The following is a 7,983-nucleotide window of genomic DNA, read 5'->3' as shown; positions in this document are numbered from 1 at the left end:
CTGAAAATCATGTGGATAATTTTACCAGGGGAGAATGTGATTTTGTGAACATTTGTAAATAATTCCGCATAGACTTCCCTTTCTATGAAAAATGGGAAATGCTTACCTTCAGCCGGCGGATCGCTCACGTGCAATCCGCCACCTCCTCTGTGTGACGCGTGTATGCGTGTCTTTTGCGTCTATCTTTCTGCAACATTGTGTGTGTTGCAAAATTGCCTTTCCGCAACAACAACCATGTTGTAAAAAATAAAGACGAAAAAAACTAGAAATATTTTCTGCAACATTGTTTGTGTTGCAATCTTTTTCGCAAAAACACCCATGTTGCAAAAATAGTGAAGAAAAAAATTCTGCAACATTACCTATTGCAAAAGATTTCTGCAACATAATATTTGTTGCAAAGTATTCCACAACACTACCCTTGTTGCAATGATGAAAACAACGTTGGACGCTCGATGGTTGTACATCTGACGGTTGGCGAGGCGGCGGATCTTTTAGAAAGATCCGCCAGCCGATGCGTAGCGCGGCCCATGAAAAATGGCAATAAATTTATCTTAGTAATCGATCCACAGCTCAACAATCACTCCCTCTGTTTCTAAGTTAATTATTTAAGAACCAAGGTAGTAGAATATTTATTCCTAAGTTAATTTAAGGTTAGCGCATGACTACAAATATAAAAACGACCGTAAGCATTGTGTCACACAATGTAGAGGAGTTAGTGGAAGTGGAGTTTCTCAGCCCGAGATCAAATGAGCTCGGATGTACAGTAAAATCGAAAAAAATAAAAAAATGAATTTATTTTACAAACATTGACAAATGTTCTAAGAGGTTGCAAATTTTCATTATGGAATCACATTCCTGGAAGGCGCGGGAAAAAACAAAATCGATACCCCAAAAATGATACTTTCGAAAGCATTTTAGAGCACTTGTTTTATTTATTTTTCCATGACTTCCACAAATGTGATCTCATGTTGAAATTTTTCAAGCTCTTTGAACATTTGCCAAAAAAATTCACACAAACAATTATTTGTTTTTGATTTTTTTTCAATTTTACTGTTCACCCAAGCTCATTTGAGCTCGGGCTGAGAAGGTGACTTTCCGGAGCTAGTGGATGACATGCCTGAGTGAGAAAGCAAGCAAAAAAGAATGGAAAGGTCCATTCTAGGTCGAGCTCCACTATACCCTTTATCCTAGGCGTCTACTCGTGTCATGATCTGTGTGGCACATGACAACCTCCTGACAGTGCTAGCATCATTTGCCTCGTGATAAAACTCTTGTAATTTCAAAGGATATATGTGCATCAGTCGTTGGTTCCCGATTCTTTTGAAAATCTTATCACACTCTTGCTCATCATTTATTCTGACTAGTAGAATGCCCGTGCGTTGCCACGGGCTAACAAAATATATGCACAACAAAAAATATGCTACTAAAAATGTATATACAAAGAGAAATGTCATGTGATATGGGAGTGATAGACAATTGACATGTGATGATATTTCATACTTGTGATGCGGTAGATAAATGCATCTCCTCGTCATCTTTCTCTTCCCCTCCCTATCTCACTATCTTTTCTTCTTGGTGTGTTTCTCATGGGGGCAAGCATAATCATTGATATGAATAGTCATGAAAATATCAGATCACTACAACCAACAATCTATCATCTGCTCCAAAATTGACACCTATGCTTATCATACATACCAGAAAAAACAACTACAACGTTGCAGTCAAAACAAAATTTTGAAAGAGTATTAATGGACCGGGCATTGACAAAATGATTCTGTTAGTGTAACGCAGACCAAATGACATGGCACACACACCAATCTATTCGGGAGGGTTACATTAATCAGACAATTTGTTCAGCACATGGTAGCTATATAAATAGTCCAAATATCATTCATGTTGACAAAAATTAGCAATGCTCACAGCTACATACGAAATTGGCCAGAGACAATTTTCTAGCATCTTCTATTTTTACACAGCGTCACATGCCAAGTTTCCAAAGATTGAACTTAATAAAGACATGCCTTCACGTCCATGCATGAGCTTTAGTATCGATCTGCCCAATAAATTGCTCCGATGCTGGCGACGAATCTTTCGTTCGAGCTTCTATAGCCCCTCCGCTGCACAGATCAGGCCGTCTCCACTCACTCGCCTCATAGGCAGCAGCTGCTCCACGTGTTGATCCACTCATACTCACTCCCCTCGTAGGAATACTGAACCATAAAAATATTTTCAGAGTATCAGGATTGTATCATGAATTATGTTCACTTCTATCAACACCTCAAGACACAAAGCTTTTGTGTTTGGTAAGAAAATTCAGCAGATATGAAGGTAAAATGAAATCATCAATATAATTCCCACCTAGACTACTGCATGGAACATACATGAAATGTCACGGAAACTGTTGAAACTTACTTCTCTGGAACAATAATACAGAGCGTTCAATACTGACTTGCACATAATACGCAATTAGCACGCAGGTTTCATCCAGTATGCAGATGTGGCGAACAGGAGCACGTACTTGGACAGAGCATACCGCATGGGGGCGAGGCTCCAGTCCAACACTTCCCCAGCCCTCCGATTTTATTACAGTACTTTGTATGTCATAGGTGGCCTTTATTCACACGTCTAGTACTATTTTTCATTGACACAGATGATATCTTAAATAAAACTTCCTAGACTATTACCTCAAATACAAGCTCCTTTCATTCATATTTGTGGAGCACTTCTCAAAATATACCAAAATCTGAAAGTAACTAAATCACAGTATTTAACCTATTTTATCTTCTTGGCAAATGAAAGTATAGCTATAGCTTTGTATCAAAAGTGACAGAAGAATTCAACAGCAGTACATTAACTGAGACCTCGGGTATGGGAAGTGTTTCTGTCCAAGTACACACACACACACAGAGAGATATATATCTTGGGAGAATATTGCCTTGAGGCAAGCAAATAACAAATTATAAATTACAAATTTGACAAGCATGTTGGTTGATATTTAAACAGGGTAATAAATAAACCAAGATGTGAGACTATTCTATGGTGTACCTAATCAAAAATAAAATCCTTTGTGATTCAGTTTTATATATGTAACTGTAGAAAAATATTGACATCCGCAAGAGATTAAAAAAAGCACCATGTCATACCTACACGTATTTGATTGGTTCCCATGTTCTATCCACCTTCCCATTCTCCACTAATTCCTCCTTCAAGTCTCCATCTTCAGACTGAATTCAATCATATCTGAAGCTCATGCATCCTCCTATTTGTATTGGTCTTCGTATGGTCTTCCTACCTTTTGTATTGCCTGCATTTATAGCACAGATCTAAATTTTGCAACCAAGATTTGAGTTCCCAATTAATATGATGTGTTACAAATTTTGTAGAGTACTAATAATTTCTAACGACCATTGTTGGCTTTGCTTTCTTCTACTCGGAAATACCAGAGCATCTTACAAAAATGAGGCTTTCCAATACTACTCTTTACAAGTTTAATCCAAGAAGCTCCACGACCAATTGTAAAGAAAAAGGACAACCAAAAATCAATTTACCCGCACTTTACCAAATTTGGCAAAATACTCTTTGAAGTCCTCCCTTAAAACTATTTCTTTATGAAGCCGAATCTACATGATTCTATTCTGCAAGAGACACCACTCTTAAGAGAAATAAAATAAAATAGGAACTTAAGAGGTCATCTGGCAAGACATAAAAAAACAATGACTACCATGCAGCAAAAATAGCATCAAGACCAGGTGCGAGTTCACACACCCTTATGATGATCTGGTATAGTTCCTAGGGCTGAAATTAGGGAGGAATTTGCAGTAACATTAAACCTGAGCATGCTTACCAATGAGGCGTTGATACAAACTGGATTCTGTCCTGTGCATCTCACTCTTCCAATAAGAAACGTAAAACCAACCTAGAATAGCATATCCGCATAGTCAGGGTAAGACCGGAATCCAAATGCAAGAGGATCAGCGCATAACTTTATGCCCAAAAACAAACATGTCATCCTTCTGTTGTTAGTATCAACTACGTACAGATTATTATACAAGATTTCCATTGCCCTGAACATTAGTACAAGAGACGAAAAGGAAACCTATAAACTAAGAAGATTTCCACAATAAACAGAAGCAGCTACTACTATGCATTATATCCCACAATTAATTTATGATGCTAGCGAAGCTGTACAGGAGCCCAAAAGGAAACCTATAGTATTAAGTGCAGACTTCATCTGAATAGCCTTGCTTGTTCGGCGTTCCTAGTTATTGTGCAGACTTTAATCCTAATTTAACCGACCTCATCCGGGTCTCGAATCAAATGTACCACAGCTCAAAGAGCCGCAAATCTATAGATATACTAAAGAGCCGCAGCTTTCTTTGCTTCAGCCTTCCGCCCTAAAATATCAAGCGCCCATTGCCCTGAACATTAGTACAAGAGACGACTTTGAATATATCTTCCGCCCTAAAGATATATTCAGTGTTCTGCTTGCTTCAAGCTCTGAAAACAACACGGACGCCACAACACATGATAGTGAGGATTTACTGAACCACACGTGCAGCATTTAAAAGGTGTGCATTACCACATCATCATTTATCTAAAATATGATGGCCACATATAGTTTAGTAGTACAACATAGAGAAAAGCATACATGTATTTTAGAGCTGGAAGGAATCACAGAAGCATGAGCATTGCTCGTAGACTATAAATCCAAAGCCACAAAAAATCTCAAGAACTAAATGAAGTTGGTCTGACATAGCTTCTAGCTGAGTAGCCAAGGTCTAGGATTTGAACCTCAGGCTGGTGACAACGGCAGAATCCAAGTCATTCCAATGGCACAATGGATCTGAATCAATGAACGACGCTGACGATGGATCCCTACATCACAATGAACAGATGCAGATGTTTCAGTCGGGACTGGGGGTGCATCAAGAACTTAGGAATTTGAGCAAATGTGGGTTGATGGAGATGTGAGGAAGCATGTATAACTGGTTACTACCTTGTAGAACTTGTGCTAGGATCTAGATAACACCGGCTTCTGAAGGTCTTCAGGGTGCTGAGCTGCAGGTCTTCAGGGTTTATAATGCCAGCCAGAATTTTCAGCCTCTCTGTGTAGGGCACGTTGTTGTCCCCCGGGAACCCCTTGACCTTCTTCGTTTCCTCATTCATCACACTCTGCATAACCATGAACTCATCAGAAATTTGTTCAGGCGTACTCAAAATGGGTTATATTATGATGCCATTGAAATGCAATTAATTTGGCTTACCTTGATGCTGTCCTTGAGCCGAGGAGAAATCTCCTTGTCAAAGCTGTCGAATATCTACAAACACAGGACCGGCCTTACACCGTCGCCGTCGTTCTCACCGAACATGGTAGTGGGATAGGTAGGCAACTGTACAGATCATTTAATAACCTCTTGAGCTCAGACCAACAAATCATTTTTCTCAAAAAAATGTACTAAGCAATCAACACTACTTGGTTAAGTAGGTGAAGAAACATGAGAAAATTACCTGAACGCTCACAATGAGAAGCGAAGGGAAGGAGTTATGGGGATTCAGCGACGGGAGCGCAATGTGGCACACCTTCCTTGCGCGGGCAAACATGTCTGCTTCAATCGGGGTGTAGGGGGACTAGTTTGGGGCTAGGGATTTCCTGTTGTCTCTGCAATCAATTTCGAAAGATTCAGTCAGGCATCCAGATAGAAGATATACACAGTGGATGAATGCATATCAGGAGTCTCAGTAACATTGCTTCTTACTTGAAGAGGCCTTTCCCCCTCTGACTCTGAACACCGACGGCTCGAGGACCGACCAGCAGCCTTCCGACGGTTTCTCGTCGGTCGAATACGGCAGCCTCAAGCCCGCTCTCGGCGGGTACAGGTACTTCGCCGAGCCAGCTGAATTTATCGTCAGTTTTGTCAGCAAAGCATAAACGAAATGCTGATGAACAATTTAAATGGTACTGCTGGATAAGTAGATGAAAGTGCTGTTGTTGACTCACTCATTTCGGTCATTTCATCGCCCTCGTACGATCTCCTCTGGAAGGAGAGCCTGACGATGGCCGATTTCTTCCTCGGGTGGTGCGGGCTGAACCTGGCGACCGACATCCTCCGGACCTTGTAGCTCGGGACCAAGCCCTGGAAAGGCCGAGGCGAGCACGACGCCGCAGCCTGCCGTTCTTTCAGGCTACCAACAACAACAGGAGCAGCAGCATCCGGATCTTCGCTTTTCACCGGGGGTCGGAGGAGTCACCATGGCACGCCTCCACGTCCACCAAGCACACCGCGTCCTTGCACGGCGACGCGTTTGTGCCGCCAGCAACGTCTTCCGGGAGACGGGGAGAGGATCTGGATTTACACGGATGGGGAGCATCTGATGCTGAGTACACTGCGAGCCTGAAACTGCACTGCAGGGCATGAGAAACCGGGCGAGCAGAATACCTCCACTGACGCTGGAGTAATCGTTGTCGTCCTTGGAGCCGGCCGAGTCTCCCAACATGCTGAAGGAGTCGTACCACGCCTCATCGCAGATCACTGCAAAAACAAAACAAAAATCAGGGGTCTAGTCGAGCACGTTGGCGCCGGCCGGAGAAAATGAGGCAAACAAACATCAGCGGCATCTCCAGCTAAATCAAAGGAGAAATCTCTACTACCTGGTGGCTGGTGCTTGATGGATGCAAAACTGGGTGGATGGATCTCGTAGCTGGCGGACGGCCATCCTTCAACCTGGCTCGGCTTGTGAGGATGGCGGCGACGGTTGTCAGCCCGCGTGGCCTAGGCTACGGGGTGAAAACAGTGTCACGACGCACGAGGACAGTGAGGCACGGGCGCTCTGGTTGGGGCTCGACAGTGTTGAGCAGCCTGGATCTGAGAGAGATGGTGCCACAGAGAGGAGATGAGTGATCACGACGCCCAACCGTGGCCTGGGGCAAGGCCTTGACCGGCGTGCATGGGCTGGCGGCGGCGCATGGAGAGCAGGCGGCGTGCTTGGGCCGGCGGCACCTGGAGGGCTGGTGCCGTCGCGGAGGAGCGGCTGTAGGCGAGGACCGGAGGAGGTGGGGAATGGGGTGCGGAGTGCGGAGAGGCCGGCGGCGGACACGTCTCGGCGCATCGTGCATCCTGCTGTCCCTCGTCTCTTCCCTTGTGCGGCGGCTAGGATTTGCGGAGGGAGAGCAGCCTCGTTTGTGCGAGGGGGCTTCGCTCCCTGGTTCGGGCGATGGGTTGTCGGTCGATTTTTTTTTCTTAGGTGCGAGGGGATCGTGGAAGGTGGGAGGAGGACGAAAAAAAACCTACGAAAAAAACCGAACGAAAGTGGGGGGACGAAAATTAACCGGCGGAGACTATCAACTGCTCCATTAAAAGTAGAGATTAATTTCGTAAAATTTGTGCATCTGTCGGTGCCAACGTGCTCAGGTCCACGACTCATGGCCGCTTCTACCTCCTCCAACCTTGTCTTCGCACCAGCGTCCTGAATAAGCTTATCCCCTCACTTGCTGCCTCACGGTCTTGGCACGAAGATTATGCTTGGGATATATGAAGTACTCCCTCATATGGATCGGAGCGAGTAGTTTAATTTGGCATCAATAGAAATAGTCGAGATATGTGAGGAGCTGGTAGGATTCACATGCTCAAATGAGGACGCAAAAAGAATAATTAGTGGAGGGATCGTATTTCTCTTTTTCTTGCAGGTAGGGGAAGATCACATAGACTCCCTATCACGCCCTACACTGTGAGTATTAAAGCACTTCATGTCCTGTGAGTAATTAAAACACTTCATGTGACGCCCTACACCTTCACTAGCATTTAGAGCAACATGTCCTCCTGTTGATCCGTCAATATATAAACGGGACTCATCCACACTTTTCTTTTTAGAAAAGAAGGAGGACCCCCGGCCTCTGCATCTAGACGATGCATGTAGCCACTTTATTAATTATGCACACAAGACCTTACAAAGTCATACAACAGTAAGACTAAAGCCACCGTCTGC

At 43.7% G+C, this 7,983-nt stretch overlaps 1 pseudogene; it reads right to left on the bottom strand.

Moving 5' to 3' along the window:
* Positions 1–1,775: 1,775 nt before the first annotated feature.
* LOC123121197 (uncharacterized) lies at positions 1,776–7,107 on the bottom strand (annotated as a pseudogene).
* Between the last annotated feature and the right edge of the window lie 876 nt (positions 7,108–7,983).

Source organism: Triticum aestivum, chromosome 5D (genome assembly GCF_018294505.1).
Source record: "Triticum aestivum cultivar Chinese Spring chromosome 5D, IWGSC CS RefSeq v2.1, whole genome shotgun sequence".
In the NCBI taxonomy this organism is placed as follows: Eukaryota; Viridiplantae; Streptophyta; class Magnoliopsida; order Poales; family Poaceae; genus Triticum; species Triticum aestivum.
The sequence above is the reverse complement of the archived record's forward strand: the minus strand, read 5'-3'. Positions and strand labels throughout refer to the sequence as shown.